This window comes from Podarcis gaigeae (genome assembly GCF_964106915.1).
Source record: "Podarcis gaigeae genome assembly, chromosome: 1".
Classification (NCBI taxonomy): Eukaryota; Metazoa; Chordata; class Lepidosauria; order Squamata; family Lacertidae; genus Podarcis; species Podarcis gaigeae.
In genome coordinates this window covers 53,476,947-53,498,876 of record NC_139678.1, presented here as the reverse complement: position 1 = coordinate 53,498,876, position 21,930 = coordinate 53,476,947, and positions in this window count along the sequence as shown.

Sequence of the window (21,930 nt, the reverse complement as noted above, 5' to 3'; positions counted from 1 at the left end):
TTATGATTTGTTGGCACTAAATCAGGCATATTGCTGTCCCCCATATCTCCAGCTTGACAGCTGGAACACTGAGGAATTCCAGTCCTATCTGATTTTCACTCAAACCAGCTTAACATTTTGCACATATACATCTTTTAAAGGTCTCTCAGCCACCCAGGGTTGAGGAACAAATTCACTGGCAGGAGCAATTCATCAGAATTTGGAAAGGGGACAAAAAAAAAAAAAAGAACTGTCATTGTTCAGAATATACAGGTCTGTACAAATGCCCTCATTGTTAATAGTTTTGCCGTGTGTATAAGGCAGAAATTGCTTGATTTTACCCCCTATATGTACCACACATTTTTCATTATAAAATAAACGCTCCATACCTTTCCATTCTGTTACTACAATTCTTTGAGTCATAGGGTAGTATCCAGCTAAGTCATAATCAGAGTAAACCCATTGAAATCAACTGGCATGACTCACTTCAGTCCATTCACTTCAATTTGTTTACTCTTAGTTGGATACAGCCAAGGGGCTAAATACACACTACTTAAAATGCATTTTGATCCCAGGTTGTTGTTTTTTAACCTAAGGGGTCCCTAACCTGGATCAGGACCATAATATGAAAAGAGGGGAGATTTAACTCTCTCTTCCCCCACCACGACCCTGAAAAAATTGTCACCATCACAAAGCAAATAGCAATGATAATTTAAGCTTTGTTGTTTTAAAAACCCACTTCCATGGACACCACTGGGAATTCTTTTAATTACTGCCATTGGCTTAAACCTCCACTCCCTGCATGCGGTGGTCTGTTTGGTCCAAGAGCCTCATACTTGGTTTCAGTTTTTTAAAAGCCTTTTTTCTCTTTAGGGCCCACATTAAAATTAAGATGTAACTAGGCCTCAACATGTCAATGCAGTAATTTAACACAGGTAGGAAAGTAGTTAGGCTACATGTCAGATGTGTGGACTGAGGGGCCCATAGTAATGCAATTCAAGTTCAAAGTGAGCCAATATGAAATGGTAACATTGGAATGGTTGCAGGAAGTACTGTCTCTTTGAATTAACTGTTGCTGATAACATCAAATCATCTTAAATGTTTTTTAAAACAGAAAACAAAAACGAACCGGAAACTGAGTCTACTGAGCAAGAGCAAATCATCCCATTGACAATGATGGCTGGCTGGTATTTGGAGCAGGAAGGTGTTTTTGCTCAGCAAAGGTTATCTTGAAACATATGCTACAATATTGTACTTCTCTCCACCTGCAGTTCCTAGCCACTCCTGAGTGATGGATGGTGTCTCAGAATGGATTCTCGTGACCACGAGGTGTGCTGTGGACTGATAAGCCTGGCCTTGCCCTCTTCCCTGTCGGGAACAACTTGGGTCTGTAATATACATGCCCACGTAGAACACTGATTTCTCTTTAAGGTAGTGAAGATAAAAGTACAGGCACGTGGTGAGGAAGAGGCACCAAATTATTTTGACAAGGCAGCGATTACTTGTCCAGAATTCCACTCTTGTGCAGAAAAGAAGAAAGCGTAAGAAAGTTCAGTGATAAGGCAGGCCAGGTTGGGTTCCATAAAAGCTTCTGGCATGTCAAAAAGCAACAACAGAAGCAGTCTTCCGTTGGGGGCTGCCTAGGGAAGGGAATGACAATAATTAGACGTTGCATCAAATCACCATCCCAATCTTTGCAAAGCCCTTAGTGTCTGCCAACTGAAGGCAAATGGGATCTCGGCATTTATTAGCATCATTTCCCTCCTCCTGCTTTTCAGCTCATAGGCACTCAGATCAACTTATATACATTGCAAAATAATAATTTCATAAATTTAAAAGCAATGCAATTTTAAAGTCGCAATTGGTTAAATAATCAGTTTAAGGCAGCAAAACATTGTGTTCAAGATCATTCCAGTGTCTGAAAAGAATGTATTAGATTAGACAGATTAATGATATTGTCAATTCCAAGGTGTACATTTGCAAACTATGCGGCTTTGTACTTGAGAAGAATGCAATAATTGCTAGATGTGTCTTTATTGGTGTATACTTTGTAGTGATGGTATTCTGTATTCTTGAATATATCTCAGAGGAAAAAGATTCCCAGAATCTAGAGATGGGGGAGAAATTTGATTTAGTTAAGATTTAAAGATGAACTTACCTAATTTGCACTTTTGGAACTATATGCAAACCGAACCACAGTCATCTTTCGAAATGTGCATTTCTCTGAATTTTGCAGTTCAGGTCTTCAGTAAAGTTATTGCACAAAAATGCATATAGTAGGGTAAAGAATGCATTAAAATGCACATATTCATGAAAATGGCATACAAATATGCCTTACATTCAGCAAAATTGCATTTAAACATGTGCATATTAGGAGAAATTTGCACTAAGATGCAGGTGAATTTTTGCAAGAACTTCAAAACAAAAAAGCTTGTGAAACAAGAGAAACTGAGAGAAACCAAAACTGATGGTCACCCAATCCTACTGAAATCCTGAGATAAAGTAAGGTTCTTTGTAGGCTGCCACGTTCTGTAGACATTTTGTTCTGCAGTTAGTGGGGGAAAGCATCCAAATCATGAGAAAAGCATCCAAATCTGATCTGCTTTGATCAGATTTCACCTGGAATGTTGTGTCCAATTCTGGGCAATTCAGTTGAAGAAGAATATCAGCACTGGAACTTATCAAGAAAATAGTTGCAAAGATAGTGAAGGGCCTGGAGACCAAGTCCTGTGAGGAAAGATTGTAAGACCTGGGGGTATGCAGCCTGGATAATAGATGGTTAAGCTGCAGTTCCACTCTGTAGGTGGAAGTTATTGTTACTCCTTTGCTTAGTGCAAGCATTTGAGTTTGCCAGGTGGAACTATCTCCCCTCTCCTGCCCCTCCCATTCTGTTCTGGATGTTCTCCGGAACATCCAGAGAGAGTCTGTGTACTGGTCCAGTAAATACTTCCACTGCGCAACCAGCAACAGTTCTCTTTGCAGAGCATTAATTAAATCCAGTGCAGAGATTCTTGTTGCAGTACAAGCTTCAGAGTCTCAGCAGCAAAGAAATAACGACACAGGGAAGCCTGTCTTTCCAAAGACAGGTTTATTGCAGACAGATAACAGAAACACCTCCGGAGCTTTCAGACATTTTTGCTTCACGCCCCGCAGGCAGAGAAAACAAACACTCTTTATATACTGAGCAACTTAACAACTTAACGAGCTTGACTAAAGTCACATGACATTGCTAACTTGCCAGCGTCTTAGGTTTCACACCCTAACACCCCCTCTCGCTGGCAATACAAAAACAAAATTACTTCAGACCCATTTCTTCTCAAAAGTTTTCATGCCGCTGACACCCAAGCGGTTTTGTAAAACCATCAGCTTGATTTTCATGACTGGGACAGTAATTTAATTTAACAATTCCTGCTTTTACCGTTTGACAAACATTTTGAAAGCGGATATCCAAATGTTTTGTACGACCTTTAAACTGCCCATTTTGTGCTAACTTAAGACACGGTTGATTATCACCCCATACAGTGATTGGAGTGATGGCCTTTTCATACATCTCTTGTGCCAAGCATTTGTAAAATTCTAGATCTCTACATAACTCAGATAAGGCACAGAACTCAGCTTCCGTTGACGACAAAGCAATCAGGTTCTGTTTCTTGGATCTCCACCCAATCAGAGAGTTACCAAATTTTATTACACAGCCAGACACTGATTTTCTATCCTTTAAATTTCCCCAATCACTATCTGCCCAACAAGTAATCTGTGCTTGTCCTTCAGAAGATAATTCAAGGCAAAAATCTTTGGTGTATTGTAAATATCTTAACACTCTTTGAATTCCTTTCCATGCATTTACACTAGGTTTTGAAGCTTCTCTGCTGAGTAAGTTAATAGCGTAAGCAATATCTGGTCTACTCCATTGCGAAAGATGAAGTAAGCTTCCCAGTGCTGACTGAAAGATTTCAGCACGCTTGAATTCAGCACTTTCCTTGAACTCATTGTCTTTTACAAAACCCATTTCCATTGGTGTTCTAACACCTGCACACTCTGTCATGCCAAACTTTTTCAACATTTGCAATATCTTGCCTTTTTGATTCAGTAGAAAACTGCCATTTTTGGTCCTATCTATCTGAACACCAAGATAGACCTTTACATCACCAAGATTCTTAACTTTGAAGTGTTTATTTAACTCTTTGGCTAGTTTTTTTACTTGTTCTTGTGTCTTTGAAGTATAAATCAGGTCATCTACATAAACAAGCAAAGATTCTTGAGCATCTCCTGAACCTCTGAAATATAAGCAATTGTCAGCCTTGCTCCTGCTAAAACCAATGCCTACCAAAACATCATTCAAACACTCATTCCAATTATGAGCAGATTGCTTGAGTCCATAAATAGATTTATGTAGTTTCCATACCTGATTTGATTTACCAACTTTCAATCCTGGCGGTAGCTCCATATAGAGCTCTTCAGCCAAGTCTGAATGAAGATAAGCTGTAGAGACATCAAATTGATTCACTTTGAACCCTTTCTGAGCAGCAACTGCTAATAGTGCCCGTAGGGTTTCACTCCTTGAAGTGGGTGCATAGACTTCGGAATAATGTAACCCCTTTCTTTGCGTAAAACCTCGAGCTACAAGCCTTGCTTTGTACTCTGGTTTCCCCATCGCTGTTGTCTTTATCCTGTACACCCACCTACAACTTACTGCCTTGGTACCTTCTGGCAGTTTGGTGATGGAAAACACACCCAGTTCTTTCATAGAATTCAATTCTTTTTGCATGGCCTCACGCCACCTACTGGCCTCCTCCTGGGGTAATTGCTCAACCTCCTCAAAACTTTCAGGTTCACAATTTGCCAAACAAGCCCAAACACTAATAGCTTGGTACCTTTCAGGAGGTATACCTTTGTTGGCATGCTTGGAACGCCTTAACAGTTCCTGTGATGTTCCTTCAGTTTCCCCCTCTGACCCAGAATCACTAGTCGTCACCTGTTTGTCCCTAGTAGTTGAAGAACTTTCTGATTCTGACTTTACACTCTCTTGCTGTACAGGTGAACTTTTAGAGCTAGAAGATTCTGACTTTACACGTCTCTCTTGCTGTACAGGTGAACGAGAAGAGCTAGAAGATTCTGACTTTACAGACTTGGGTGAACTAAACGATTTCTCACCCTTGTCCTCAGACTCAAATTCCTCAGCCTGTTCTGGAACTAATACCTGCCCTGGGGCCTGAGTTTCGTTGTTACTGTTCACCACGTCAAATAGTATGTCAGGATTTCCATGAATTTTATTCCAACCATCCTGTTCACAAAATTCCGCACTTCTGCTGATTGTGATTTTCGTTTGATTGCCTTCTACATTCACAAATCTCCAACCTTTTGTGTTTGCTTGATAACCACAGAAAAACATTTCTTTAGATCTAGGATCGCCTTTCCTACGTTGTGCCCTAGGCACCAGCACATAAGCACGACATCCAAAAACTCTTAGATGATCAATTTTTGGTTTTTTTCCAAATAGCATAAAGTAAGGAGTGTTGCCTACTGTGCTATTGTACACTCTGTTAAAAGTATAATTCGCATACAGTGCAGCCTCAGCCCAAAACCTCTGTGGAAGTCCAGAATCAAACAGCAAAGCAGCAATGGCTTCCTGTAATGTTCGAAATTTTCTTTCAGCAACTGCATTCTCCTGTGGTGAATAGGGATTGGTAAGTCTATGAACTATACCTTTCCTTTTTAACCACGTCTCCAGCGTGTGGTTCACATATTCCCCACCACGATCTGATTGTATTTTACGCACCCTGGTGTCAAATTTACATTCGACTTCTTCAATCCAATCCATCAGGATGGAAGCTGCTTGCGATTTTTCTTTCAGAAAGAAAACCCAACTAGCCCTTGAAAAATCATCCACCAAAATTTGCATAAATCTCGCACCTCCAAGCGATTTGACTGGCATAGGGCCACACACGTCTGTGTGCACAAGTTCAAAGGGTTTCTTGCTTACTCTGTCAGATCTAGGATAGTTACATGTCTTAACCTTAGCATGTTTACAAGCACAACAATCCAGAAAATTTGGACAGGGTTTAATGTTACACTCCTCAGCTAAATCTGGCATCTTGCTTACATACTTAAAGCATATATGAGCTAACCTTCTGTGTAGTAGATGTGCACAACCTGTATGAGGAGCCTTATTTACACACTTAGCTTGCGCTTCACCTGTTGAACATCTACCTGCTGCTAACTGCTCTTCATCCAAAACAAAAAGCCCATCCTCACAGGGAATTTTAACTAGCTCCTTCCCCTGTTTCGAAATGGTGCACACATCATTTTCAAACTCAACCTTAAAACCACTTTTTACCAGGCATGACACACTCAAAAGTCCATTCTTCATTCCTGGAAGAACGAAAACAGGAAGGTTAGTTTGCAAACAATTAACATAAATTGTGCCTTTAAGGTTCATCTCTCGTTTACTATTGTCTGCTATAGTCACAGTTTTTGCAACTGGCAATGTCTTGCAGTTCTTCAAGCTGCCACTAGATGTCGCTGGAACTAAACTGTGACTGGCTCCACTGTCAATTACCCACTTCAAGGTTTGTTGGCTCCTTTTAAGACTCTGTTGTGCTGCCATTGCAGATAGTCCCTTATCAGCACCTGCTCCCCCTCTGGATCGTTGATTCTTGTAGCTCTCACGTCGTCTTCCCCTGTAGCTCCGGAAACTGACCTCGGACTGTTGAAATTCCTGTTGCTTTTCAGGACACTTTGCTATCAAATGAAACCTGCTGCCACATCGAAAACATGACTTGCAGGCCATAGCAGACACTTGTGAGGCTTCCTTACAGCTCTGCCTGCTAGTTCCCCCACGCTGGGAATTATCTGAACATCCAACCCTTGGGGTATTTGAATTATCAATACGTTTTCGATGATGTTGATATTCTTGCTCACACAATCTACCAGTCACATAATTCATATTCAGCTGCTCCTCTGGCAAAACTTGTAAAGTTAGTACTAAGTTTTCAAACCCTGCATGCAGGCTGCTAAGCAGAGTATAAACTTTAATATTTTCAGGAAAATTCACACCTAGAGATGACAATCGGTTGAAATACTCAGTCATCTGTGATGTGTGTTCAACCACACTATCCCCTGGCTTCAGTTTCAACTCATACAAAGCACGTATAATGTTCACCTTCTCTCCGGGCGTGGCTCTATGGTGAATTCGCCTAAGAGCTTCCCAAATTTCAAATGCAGACCTTAAATTTTCCACATGAGGTAATTGGGAATCGTCTATCGATACCATCAACATGCATCTAGCTTTAGTGTCCATTTTATCATGTTCCCTGTTCTGAGCATGTGCAGCAGCCTCTTGCTCTGCTGTGGCATCTGCTGCAACAGCCACAAACGGCTTTCGCCTCTGGACATAGTCAGCCCACACTTCTTTGGCTTCCAACCAGACTTGAGCCCTCTTAGACCACTGCACATAATTAGCAGAGTTCAACTTTGTAAAGGGAACCTGGAAATTTTCCACTGCCATTCTTGGGGTCTGCTGCTACTCCCTCTGTGTGCCCTTGCTTCTCTTTCCCCTTGGGATTTGTTTTACTCACTTTTCAGACGCCTCCAGCCTCCTCTGAAGCCTTTTAAACTTTTTTCCCTCCGTCTCTTCACTAGCAACCTACCACCGTCCTCTGTTTTTATTAACAAAACAAAAACACAACGGGAGGTCAGGCTAGCCTTTTGCAGCTAATGAAGCTGTAAATCTTCACTTACGCAGCTCTCTCAACTTTCTGCAGCCTCTCAGTTCCTTTAAGAGCTGGATTTACGACCAAGCCGGTCTTCTCTCATCCGAAAGCTGCTTTCACTTTCTCTGCACACAATACAGCTGTAGAAATGTAGAAGGAGCCATAACCTAAGAGAGTCTGTGTACTGGTCCAGTAAATGCTTCCGCTGCGCAACCAGCAACAGTTCTCTTTGCAGAGCATTAATTAAATCCAGTGCAGAGATTCTTGTTGCAGTACAAGCTTCAGAGTCTCAGCAGCAAAGAAATAACGACACAGGGAAGCCTGTCTTTCCAAAGACAGGTTTATTGCAGACAGATAACAGAAACACCTCCGGAGCTTTCAGACATTTTTGCTTCACGCCCCGCAGGCAGAGAAAACAAACACTCTTTATATACTGAGCAACTTAACAACTTAACGAGCTTGACTACTTAAAGTCACATGACATTGCTAACTTGCCAGCGTCTTAGGTTTCACACCCTAACACTCCGGACACCCTGCAGAGCCATAGGGGTGGGGGGAGGGAGTACAGGGGCACGTGAGGGAATAGAGGAGGAAAGCCCTACTGCTCAAGTTACACTCTAGCTGCCACTAGCACAACTATTTTGTTGACTCTGGCCCTATGATTCAACCCTGTTGGTCTTACTATTCAGTAAAAAATCATTTACCCCTCATGTTAATTCCAACATAATTTTGTATCTTTTTATCCCCTTCTAATGTAGGAAGGGAGGCACAGTTTTAGCTAACACTAACTAGCTTACTATGATGTTGATGCCATGGAGAATGCCCTCTCCCAGGCCACCACAAAAAACCCCTGAGAGCTTTTGAGAGTGACAGAACTACCAATAGGGGCCCCTCTGTCAATATTGGTGCCTGAGAGGGTCTGTAGTGAAGGAGGCTGTCTTTCAGATATTTAGATATTTAGGACAAGAACTAGGAGTGAACCTCATAGCAACAGTTCACTGAATTGCTATACATTTCTGTCGTGAGTCTGAAGTACAACTCTCCTTTCAAGTATGGTACAACTATATGATGAAATAAAAAGGTTTTTGAATTCAACTTCATAACGTATGCAGCCGGGATGAATGAGGCAGACAAGAGCCCATCGGTGATGTCAAGGGCCTTGTATTGCAGACATTTTATTGCTTTGGTGAAAGCTCCCAGTCATATCACCAAAATCCATGTTTACACAGAAATGACTTAACCAGGACTCGATATTTACTCATTCAGATTATATCAGTGCAGCTTCTCTGTGCCTGTGGCGGGGAAGAAAAGCTATTTGCCTGTATTTGATCAGATTCTCTGTAAAAAAAACTCCACATTCTTTAGAGCAGAATAGAGTTTTATTCTATAACTGTATAGAGTTTTATTGTATAATACAGCTAATGTCAAAGCAGAAACGGAACATATACAAGATACAACTTTCACTTTTTATGCTAAGTGCCATAATGGTCCCCTACCTATCCTATCCAAATGTATAGCTAAAATGACCCAGCCTCCAAGACCAGTGCCCATATTTCAGTTTTAAAATATGTGAACTAATGATAGACCTGGTTTACCAATAAACGGACTTGGGTCAATAGGAAGCCATGTTCTGCAAAGAAGTGGCATATCTGGAGAAGATGAGAATCGTGTGTTCTTTTGTCTACACCAGGAAGGGAGACCCCCATGCCACTCCAGCTGTTGTTGGACTCCAACAGCTATCAGCCCCAGCCAACATGGCCAATGATGAGGAATGGGGGCAGTTGTTGTCTAGCAACATCTGGAGGCACAAAGGCTCCCCGTCTTTGATCTACACATTGGTAAGTACTGTCATTCTGTCACTACCACCACCACCTCTTCCAGCATGTGTAAAAGGAAGAAGGGAAGGTCTGCTTAAGATGCAAACAGGGTTCCGAGTCTCTTAGACACAGTGTTGCAAGCCTAAAGGGTTAGGGTTTGCAAAGTATGGAATGTTTCATGAAGCTCCAGTTTTAGGGCATCTCTAGCTTCCTGCCCTCCCATGGGTATTATAAAGCTACAATAGTTGCTGCCCAGGATACCTGAATTGCAGGAGAGAAAAAGGCTTATATCAAGAATGGGTAGATTGACCTATTTCCATTCTGTGTCACAACTGCATGTGCTCACCCATAAGTCTGTTTTGTAATTTCCACAATTTAATCTGCAATTAAAAAAAAAATCTGCACAAAATTACATGTTTAAATACGCAATTAAATATTCTGCCAAAATACACAAGATTGTACCTAAGTCATACTTAGAGCAAACCAACTGAAAGTAATGGGCATGACTAACTTCAGTTCTATTGGTTTTAATGGGGCTACTCTGACAGTGTTTAGTTGGAAACAACTAAATAAGTTTCTTTTTTTAAAAAAGTCAGTGATGGTTTTCTAATTAGCGTATGAGAGAAGTCATAAGTATGCTAGCACAAAATATGTGCTGCAGCATAGTTTGGAACAATATCTGTAGATGGGGTAAATAGCAAGTAGGATAAATAATGGCACATTGCTGCCCGTTGGGACCTGCCATTCTAGCGAATTCCCACTACAGACCAAATTCATTTTAGCAGGAGAGTTTTAATATATAACATTAGCCTCAAAACTCTTAGAGGAAACCTCTATGGTGTGAAAGTGTGTCATTAGTTTCTCACATCTACCACACAGCTCTCCATGTGGCATCTTGACGCCATCCTTAGAGCACCCGATGTTTCCAATTAGGAAGAATGTAACCCAGCTTTCATGTCTGGGAGAAAAATCAGTGGCTTTTGGATTACCTTTACCCGCAAGCCTTTATTATGTACTTGTTGGGTCCCTACTGATAAATGCATCTCCAGCCAAGAGATGTTTCCAATGTGTGGGGAGAGTGCATAGATCCAGTGGCTGGCAATGAAATAGCCCAAGGCCCAACTGCTTGAGGTGGTTTTTTTGCTACAGAAATGCACAATACAAAGTGTTTTTTTCTCATTAGTCTTATCAACCCTAGTGAAGCACTCCTGCTAATCCTCGCCTCCTGCTGTTCAATCTGGCCCTTCGAGCAGCCACTTCCAATGGTCACGGATTAATGATACACAGAACTTGAAAAGGGATAAGAGAAAACAGAGAGATGGAACACTAAACGCAAGGAAACAGAAGCTTGAAAAGTTGGTCAGGAAAGCCTGGAAGGCTTCTCAGCAAAGCAGCATATCATAAGGCAGGCTTCCCCAACCAGGTGCTCTCCAGAAGTTTTGGAGTACAAATCCCATCAGCCACACAGTGGTGGGTGGGTTGATAGGGGTTGTAGTCTTAAACTTCCAGAAGCACTGTATAAAATAAGCCTTCCTTTTCCCTCTGCAACAATAAAGCAAGTGAATGTGATTAAGCAGAAGCCTAAATGTGTTTCAGATGAGCTAAAACAGAGGACCTGGGTATCATAGTTAGTCACTAAAAGTTCCACAACACTTTAAAAAGAAGAGGCAGTGGGTTCTCGTTTCCAACGTGTGAAGCCAAACCCACAGTTCAATAATTATTATTTCAGAATGAAGCAAAATTCCTGCATGACACTTTTTCCAGATTAAAATTCAGTGTTCTTTGATTACTTCCAAGCAACCCATTTCTTGAGCCTTTACAGTGGTACCTCGGGTTAAGTACTTAATTCGTTCCAGAGGTCCGTACTTAACCTGAAACTGTTCTTAACCTGAAGCACCACTTTAGCTAATGGGGCCTCCTGCTGCTGCATTTCTGCCGGAGCACGATTTCTGTTCTCAACCTGAAGCAAAGTTCCTAACCTGAAGCACTATTTCTGGGTTAGTGGAGTCTGTAACCTGAAGCGTATGTAACCTGAAGCATATGTAACCCGAGGTACCTCTGTACCTTGATTTGTTTACATGAAGTTTGTTGGTAGGTTATATGACATCCTCTGTTAACTGAGCATTCGTTCTGATTGGTTTTCAGGGAGGTTGCACAAAGTCAAGTTAAGTGACTGTTACCCTGCACTTTTATCCTGCCATGGAAGATGTTGCTCTCAATACTCATCCCATTAACACAAAGAAAATAATTCTGCTGGTGACTAGTTCAGGTCTGCCTCCTTTCAGTCTGAGCTCTTGCTTAGCGGTAATTCAGAAACAAAACATATTGTGACTATGGATCACTGCCAAATTTCAGCAAGGTGATTTCTAACAAGGGGAAAAGCCTGTTAGTTGACAAGCAGCTACAAAGAATACTAGACTATCCCATCCCTTTCACATGCTGGCTCATTCCCACCCACTTTCCACCGAATTGGCAGCTAATTGAAAATTATGTTTTTAATTCAAAGCCACTTCTTAATTCATCATTGTTTCAAAGCACTTAGGGATCCTGTCTCTTATTGAATCCATTTTTAGGGAAGTCAGGAGAGGGTCTTGTCAACATTTTACTGGCAGGGCTTTCATCCAGACTTGGCTGATAATTGGGAAGGGCTGATCCATGTGTTTTGTACACTTGCACTTCAATCATTTGGTACAGCACTTTAGGGATTCAAACCACTTGCAAATGTAGGTTGGGCATCCTATCATATATACCAGTAACAAACTAAAAAAAAACAAAAAAAACAGTCCAATGAGGACTCAACATGCTCAGCAGACATGGGAATATGACTAATTGTCTGGGGTGTGGTTGAAAACCAAGGAGATGAAATGGGGAATCTTTGAAAAGGGCATAATCTCAGAATTGTTTGATGAGTTCCTAGGACATGATTTTGTTCCCCTAGCAATGAATTTGTTCATGAACTTGTTGGGAAGGAGCCTATGTGTAGAGATAGCAGTGTATCTAGAAACAATAGCTGGGCTATTGGAGAAAGCATTTTCCTGGATTGCAAAATAGGTTCAGGAAATGGAAACAAGGTAACTATGTTGGGCAAAAATATTCCCGCATTGGGGTTGGGCTAGGTGTCTTTCATGGTCCCTTCTAAAGCTACAGTTCTATGATTCTATATATGCTTGTTGCCTTGCTCTTCAAGGAAAATAAAATAAATACTGTGGAAGTTTAGGCCAAAATCAGAAAATAAATCTGAGACTGTGTGCCTCTTGCTGCTCTAGTTCACACATCCAGGGTTGAGTAGCAAAGGACAAGTGCCAAAAATGACTCTCTGGAGCCATCTCTGTCAACCACATTCAAGGAAAGCCATTAAGTTCAAACTAGTTCCAGATCCTTAAATTCCCCTGTCAGTTTCTGTGGTTTTTCAATCACATTTTCCTACTAATTGAATTTCTTTCCTCAGCTTTGCTCCTGTGTGAGTCCCCTTCAAACAAGAAAGGATAAGCTGAATGTAGATGGTAGAAAGGCAGCTCGTCAGAGATTAACAGGAGCTCGAACACACATCAAAAACAAACCAAGCGGCTAAAGATTCACGGATAGCATTCCCTGTGTAGCCCACTTCAGGTGACCCCAGTCTGCTGAGATGCTCTCCATAATGCAGAGGAAAGCAATATGATTTATTAATTTTGAGATCTGGCACCCAGAACTCCATGCAGCTCCTTTGCTTCCCCCAAAGCAAGAACAAAGTAGCAATGCCGAAATTTGTCAGCACAGGGTCAGAATACAAAGTTACCCAGCTCATAATGCTCTCATCTGGATCATGGCCACCATTCCATCCCCAGAAGTTCTTCTCTAACTTGGAATGCTAATTGAAATTATGGGGAAAGAAGGTGGAGAGGAGAGAGTGTTATTAGGCTCAGGTTCTGCTTGTGTGGCAGAGGCATCTGGTGGGCCACTGTGAAAGCAGAATGCAGGACTCGATGGATCCTTGGTCTGGTCCAGAAGGACTCTTCCTATGTTCTTACCTGCACACTGAACTGAATCCTCTCCCAGCTGCTGATTGTCCTGTTGCCTAAAGGTATTTTTCCCCTGCGGGGCTAATGACAACTAGAGGAGGGCAATTTAGATGAAGAAAATGATGTGTATAAGGATGAAACATCCGTTCTCCCAGTGTTGCTCCTCTGATCAAATTTGGACCAGCATCTCAGCTGCCTATAATTTAAATTTTTAAAAATAGAGCCATTCACAGATCTCCCACATCATGTGGGGTCTGGCCCTTTAGTAAAAAAAAATATAAAATGTGATTTCTAATTATGTTCACAGGAAACTATGCACATTCAATCAGAAGGAAATCTCACAGAGTTTAGTGGGGTTTATTCCCAGAGAATGATACATAGGATTGTAAATGTACAGCACAATCCTTTGTGGACGTGGGCATACCTAAGTCCACTGAAATATATCATATGATCACTATCAAGCGCAATCATGATGTCAGGCTTAGGGTGCAATCCAAGCTCTGCCAGGAAGTCAGATGAGGAGGAGACAGGAAGTGGTGTAAGTGCTGCTCTTCTGTCAGAGACAGTTGTGTGCTGGCACAATAACACACTGCTGGAAGTCGCATCCCTGCCCTTACATGCTGGTGGAAAGCTGCACCATTGTAGATGGGTGTGCAGGCAGTCGCAACAAAATGGCAGGGCAATGGATGTGGTAGTCTTGAAACAAGCAGATTCCTTGTTACCCTACACAAACATGAATGTACAGTGGTACCTCAGGTTAAGTACTTAATTCGTTCCAGAGGTCTGTACTTAACCTGAAACTGTTCTTAACCTGAAGGACCACTTTAGCTAATGGGGCCTCCTGCTGCTGCCGCGCCACCGGAGCACGATTTCTGTTCTCATCCTGAAGCAAAGTTCTTAACCTGAAACACTATTTATGGGTTAGCGGGGTCTGTAACCTGAAGCGTATGCAACCTGAAGCGTATGTAACCCAAGGTACCACTGTATGCTAGGATTGTTCTATGTATGAACTCTCCAGGATAGAAATGTTAGGACCTCCCCCTCTGGAAATAGCCAGACACATTGAAGTCTGCAATCCACAAGTTGTAAAGTTGCACAAAAGTCTATTGATTCATAGAATATTTATTAATGTTCTGAATAAATTGTGGCAGTTCTGCCCTTTCTCCCCTCTGTTTTCAGTGTGAGCCTGCCTCCCATGCAAAGGATCAAGATATTCTGTCACAATCAGACTTCTCTGCTGCCTGTTGTTGTTCTCCTGGCAGTGTCGCTGTCATCCGCAAAGGAACTCTGAAAGACTTTGCTTCCCACTATATTCCTAAAACCTTTTTTTAAAAAAAACACCAGATTTTTTATCTCACAAATAACCATTCCTTTCGCCGCCTCATTCATCTCTGTGAGGAAAGATCCATTGGCTCCTTGATTGGCTACTTAATTACAACTGCTAGAGACAGCCACTACCTAGGAGGTTAATTGCCACAGAGGGACTTCAGTCAGCTTTTAGAAATAGGGAGGGAGCGGGGAATACGTCCAAACAGAAAATCAAGAAGCAGAGAACAGACACACCTCTAATGACATAAGAATATTTTGGAAGGCCTTCAAGCAGAAAATATGTAGTGTAATGAGCAGAAGGGCAGGGTAGGTAACAGGGCAAGAAAGTAGTTTAGTAGGATATAGGTTGATGGTTGTGTGTCTTTGCTGCCTTTGTTTTAAAAATAAAAGTGTCCTTTTTCATCTTCATTTTCAGGTTCCCTTGTCTGATTTTGAGTGTGACTCTTTCCTGCAACAAAGGAATATAACTTTTGAAACTGTCGTCCTCACTTATCTCTTGGAATAGAAATTAAGCAAATGTTGCTCTTATCATATTGCTATTGATAAGTAGTGGTTATTGTTACTGTACTGTTAGGTACTCTTAGATTAGAGGGGAAAAAAAGAAAGAACCTTGTTCGTTACAAGTCTGAACAATCTTTTCTCTTAATACTTTAGGTTTGTATCATATTTCTTGGGAGATGTCTGTAGTAGGGATGGAAGTGTGGATATTGAGTGTCCCCTGCTGGGCAAATAAGATAGAACAGAAAGAACCCAAATTTTACTCTGTGCCACTTTAACAGCCCAGGTCAAGTTCAGAGCACCTGTTTATTGAACATTTGTCTTGTTGGATTTGCACAAAGTCTGTGGGAAGGTCAGATGGCAGCAGTTACTTTTTATGTATTCATTCTGATTTGCTTGCAGAGAAGTTAAACAACATTGTGTGAAGTAGTTGTTATCCATGCTTTCCAGGGCAACAGGCCATCACTTGTTGTTGTTGTTGTTGTTGTTGTTAATTGAATTTGTTGGTTATAGAGGGAAGTTTATGCCTGCTGCCTAAAGATGATGGCTCCATGCAATTCTCCCTGTGTAAAGCATTCCACAAATGGGGAACCACTGCAGAAAAGGCCTGTTCTTATGTTGCCACCCTCCAGACCTCTTGAGGAAGGGGCTTAGATGATGCTTGTAGAAGCCAGGTTGCTTCACGTGGGAAAAGGCAATCCTTGAGGTACTGCAGTCCTGAGCCATTTAAGGCTTTCAAAGGCCCTTCACTTTCCTTATTGCGAAAAGTTTGATTTGGGGGAGGAAGCAGGTTCATTGTGCACCAACAGCAAATCAACTTTGCCAGTAGATGATAGAACCCCACCCAAAAAATAACAACAATTTGGTAGCATTCCCACTCCACAAGCCATTTAGCCTAGCAAATTAGATTTAACCTAATTTATTCCCATCAAAAATCATAGTTCAATTCCAAAGAGTCTTGGATTACACGCTTGACTTTAAGGCTGCAATCCTAAACATACTTAAGCGCTGTTCAAGCCTTCCACCACAGGTGAGTTCAGTCATGTGAGGTGGAAGAGCCAGGGTACTTGCTCTGTATCTGCCCCCTCTGTGGCATCACTGTCACCAAATTCATCACCCTCCAAACACTGGGGACTGAACGTCCACACCAGGCAGCCTCTTGTACTGTCATACCTCAGGTTACAGACACTTCAGGTTGCACATTTTCGGGTTATGGACATGCTGAAACCCAGATGTACCGGAATAGGTTATTTCCGGGTTTCGGCGCTCACGCATGTGCAGAAGCACTAAATTGAGCTTTGCGCATGCGCAGAAGGCCAAATCACAACCTGTGCATGCACAGATGTGGCACTGCAGGTTGCGGATGCTGCGGGTTGCGAACGTGCCTCCTGCACGGATCATATTCGCAACCCGAGCATCCACTGTACTCATTTAGGTGCCTCATGTGATTTAAAACCCTGGACAGCTAGGATCAGGTGTAAAGGATTACCTGAAAAGAACTCTACTAGGAAGCAACTCCCATCAAAGTCAGCGTGACCTACTGCCAAGAAAGTATGCATGCAGCTTCCTGTTTCCTGTGCGCCAGGGGATGGAAGCCTCTCCCAACACCACGGAGAGAGACAGATGGAGATAATCAGAATATGATGGGGGAATTGCATTTTCTGCATTCCTCTTCAGTTGGAAGAGGAACATGGCTCTCACTCGCAGTCTGCCTGGAAGTCTGGCACTTACTTCCCCATGGAATGCTAGAACAGGCAAAGGCACTGGGTGCAAGGAGCATTCTGGTTGCCACAACACCCCACCCCCAATCCCATTACTGGAAGCACAGGTTATCCTGCTAATTGGTTGTTGTTTTTTATTGGAGTAAACTAAAGGCGCGTGCTAGAGATGATGGGATAAAAAACTGCGAAAACGAACCCAGCTACAAGGATTTAAAAGGTTTGGGCTGAAAGGGAATTTCATTCAGTGAAAGAGACAATAGGGGGATGGGAGCATGGTTTTTCTCTACATTTATGATATGGCAACCATCCCTGGAATGCAAGATTAAAAAAAAAAAACTGTGGGGGAAAAGCAAGTGAAGGAAGAAATTGAAATATATATATGGAATTTAACAAAACTGGAACTGTGTGTGTGAGGGAAAGGAACTGAGAGGGAAGGGGAGGGAATGCCATGCTTTGAAAATATGGAACAAAGTCCTCCCTAATTGCCATTAACCACAAAGGAATGTGTTTGAGATAAGAACAATTGGCCATAAATCAAGCAGCAGGGAAGAAAGGAGTTTACCAGCTGCAGGAATAGAAGCTTTTGGATTAACTATTTCATAGAATCATAGAATCTTAGAGTTGGAAGGGGCCCAAAGGTCATCAAGTCCAACCCCCTGCAGTGTAGGAATCTCAGCTAAAACATCCATGGCAGATGGCCATCGAACCTCTGCTTAAACACCTCCAAGAGTCCACCACCTCTTGTGGGAGTCTGTTCCACCGCTGGACAGCTCTTACTGTCAGAAAGTTTTTCCAAATGTTTAGTCAGAATCTCCTTTCTTGCAACTTGAAGCCATTGGTTCATGCTCTACCCTTCAGAACATGAGAAAACAAGCATGCTCCCTCTTCCATGTGACAGCCCTTTAGATGTTAGATATTAGAAGATGACTATCGTATCTCCTCTCAAAAGTCTCCTCTTTTCCAGGCTTATTTTCCAGACCCTTGAGCATCTTGGTTGCCCTTCTCTGCACATGTTCCAGCTTGTCAACATCCTTCTTAAATTGCAGTGCCCAGAATTGGACACAGTATTCCAAGTGTTGCCTGACTAAGGCAGAATAGAGTGGTACTATTATTTCCCTTGATCTGCACACAATACTTCTCTTGATGCAGCCTAGAATAGCATTAGGGGTTTTTTTGCTGCTGCATCACACTGTAGACTTGTGTTAAGCTTGTGCTACACCAAGACCCCTAGATCCTTTAGACATATATTGCTAGTAAGCCAGATGTCCCCCATCCTATATTTGTGCATCTGGTTCTTCCTGCTTAATTGCATAACCGATTTGCAGTCTGGATTCAGACCATTCTTCCTAGGCTGGAAAAATGGTGAAGACTGCTTGTTTACTGGAAGCCAAATCACAGGCCGAAGTGAAGCAGAGACTTTTGGAAACTGTGAGATAACAGCTTCTCCCGAGGCATGATGGGAACCATCAACAGTTGTAGCAATGAAGGATATATCACCATATATGGATGAGAAAACATCATGGGGGAGAACTATCACACTTGGAAAAGAATGGGGATTACAGTTAGAGTTCCTCACTTGAAACTTTATAAATTACCTAATATACCAACATGAATGAAACACAAGATTGTAGCTGTTATATAAGGGATTATTATATTGGAATGGAATGGAATTTTTTAAGATTTTGGAGTGCAGAAAAAATGTAGAAGAATGAAGTCATCAAATCTTGCACGCAGGGAGACCAGTTTGATTAAATTGTATAATTTGACATTGGAATAATTGGCATTAATCATTGTATTATTTGGATAAAATTGGTATAGTTATAATGAAGCTGCTATTGGAATGATATTGGAAAATCAATAAATACATATTTTATTTTTAAAGAAAGTATGCATGCAATCAGCTTCATGTCTGCTAGCAGGCACATGGAATAGATTCATAAATAAATAGAAGTTGCCTTTCAGGAATAAAGACTGGAATATCCTTAGAGAAAAGTCAATGAAGGGATTCATTCAGTGGGCAAGCAACACAATAATTGGTTGTATTAAACAAGAAGTGAGGGAATAATAAGCAAAGTATCATAACACTCTACTGTGAGCATATGTTATGCCCTTGCTTTGAATAATTCATATCGTCTGGAACATTTCATATTCAACAGACATAATATGAATAGCAAATTTCCAGAGAATGGTAATAGCAATTATTGGAAGCACTAGAGGAAGAAGGAATAAAGTTACTGTTTACAAGTGAAGCAAGTTAGCACTCCTAGAGCATCTCTTAATATCTCCCTACGACCTCATGAATCTGATCACACGAGAGTAGTAGCACAGAATTATCTGAGTGTTTTAAAACGTTTATTGGAAGTGAGTGTGCAAAATCCTTTGCTTGGAAAGGCCTAATATTCCCTTAATGCCTTGCATTCACCCAGAAATACTGCTTTCAAAAATAAAATAAACAGTCATACATTCATAGCTGGCATAATCACCAATGATCATCTAGGAATTGATAAGATGCTGTCTCATTTGGGAGAAATGTCCTAAGAAATGTGCTAGAAGCTTGCAGAAAATCAGGTTCATGATTTAATCTGGTCCTTATGAATCGAATGGTTATACCCTTTCTAATAAAACCCAGCAAATGTTATACAGTCGTTATTAAATGGCTTGTTGCCCAACAAATCGGCTCCTGAACACCACAAACCTGGAAGTAAGTGTTCTGGTTTGCAAATGTTTTTTGAAAGTTGAACTTCCAATGCAGCTTCCACCTGCAGCCAATCGTAAGCCATGCCTTGGTTTTCGAAAGGTTTCGGGAGTTGAATGGACTTCCAGAATGGATTAAGTTTGAGAACCAAGGCACGACTGTAAATTTATTGCCTTGCTCTTGCCTTAGAATCTTGCAAGGGCACCAACTTGCTCCCAAGAATGAGGTGACCCGGCACACATGATGTCACACGGATCGCACGTAGTCTGAAAGAGGCCAAACGCTCTGAAGGAGCCAGCCACTGAAGCTGCGTTTGGCTCAATGCTCGGCCTCCTCTTCCCCCTTGACATTGTGGGGGCTGAAGACACCTAGAGTTGACACGCCTTGAATCTTGACTTCTGGACCCTGTGGTTCGGGCTGAGCCTGTCCCACTATAAATCTGAACAAAGACACCCCCTGACTTACAAATAAGAGTCACTGTCGTACTGTTTTGGGGCAGGACCCTGACATAAATTACTGTGGGGAAACACAGACAACTGTGTTGGCACAGAGGAAGAAAATCTAGAATGTACTATAGGGCAATGACTTATTAGGACCAAGCGTAATGGCACAGAACAGAGAACAAGCTTTCTAGAACACTTTGTCAGGTTGGATGTCCAGCAAAATGGTGGTGAGGGAGGAAAAAGATGGTATGATGTTAAAGCCATGAAGTCAGCCATTGCAGGTAGGATGCCAGATTTAAACATGGGAACTTCTGCACTCAAAGCAGATGCTTTACCAGGGGGCTATGGCCTTTCCATTGCTGACAGGTTTTAGAGACAAAAAAATAACCATTACATATTCCCCATTTTTTTGGAAATGTGAAATCCAGCCAGTACTTGGACCCATCTCCAGCTCTAAGTGAAAGGCATACAGGTTCCTTGTGAAGCAGTAAACAGGAGTAAAAAAGAAATCAAGTTCTATTTTATATTAGTAAAGCTGGAGACTAATTGCAGGTAGACGTTGAACATTCACTTATTTATAGGGTTTTGTTGCATTACTCTGAAGAAAGCAGAAAAGGGGCTAATCGTTTAAAAGTCAAAACCTAGCATAAAAATATATAATTAAACCTTATTAAATTATAAACTGTAACTGAATTTATCAAAGTTATCCTTTGATTAAGGTGGTACAGCAAATGTATCCGTGCAGCTCTGAAATGTCCTTCTGAGGGTTTCCAACAATGCAGCTCAAAAGTGCCATGGGAACCCACCATTGCAAGTTTTTGTTTCTTTGTGTTTTCCTTACCAGCCAAGGAATTTTAACTTTTTGCTTCCCACTAGTGCTTTATTTCCACACGAGATAAATTGATACAGTGCCAATGCTTGGGTGGATGAAGACTGCCATGGGCTCTTACTGCCACCTAGGGGCAATCAGTTAAATTCAGCCTATTTCTGCTTATTCGTGTCAAAATGGTTAAATGCTACCAAAAAGTACAGGTTATGCCAGAGTCTATGGCAAAAGCATTTTGAGATTATGCCATGGTAACTCACACTTCGTTTGCACAATGGTAATAACATATCTTGCCTTCTAATTTTTAAAAAACAGTTTCTGCTTTTCTGTCCAATGAAGTTTATATATTTAAATAGGGTTGTTATTCATGTGTTTTTTAATACTGGTGTTCCTTTGGATCCAATAATGTAGCCCCAAAGTACCATCTGCTCACAATAGTGAGGTTGAGGAAATCCTGAGATTTGCAACAGAAATATTTAGGGGGGAAATCCACAAGGAAATCCCCAATGAGAACTGAGCATGCTCAGTGGTTATAGAACCCTGACCATCTTTGGAGAATAAACAAAGGGTATGGAGAATTTGGTTGCAACTCTGAAAAGAAGCACTCTCATGCATATTTTGTTGCAGTTATTTTATTATTTAGTTATTTTTAAAATGTATACAACACCCTTCACTGAAAGGCCACAGTGCAGTTTACAACATAGTAACATAACAGATACTTAACGTAAATACAAAACATAGGCTTGTATCCAAAATTAGTTATGCTCAGAGCAGACCCATTGAAACGAGTGTGCATAAAGTAACTTGGGGTTAATACCAGTTCCCACTATTTTATTTAAACGCACGCACACATACAGATAGTGGTGGGTGGGTGTGTTACGCTGAAATGCTATTGCAACCCATATACTT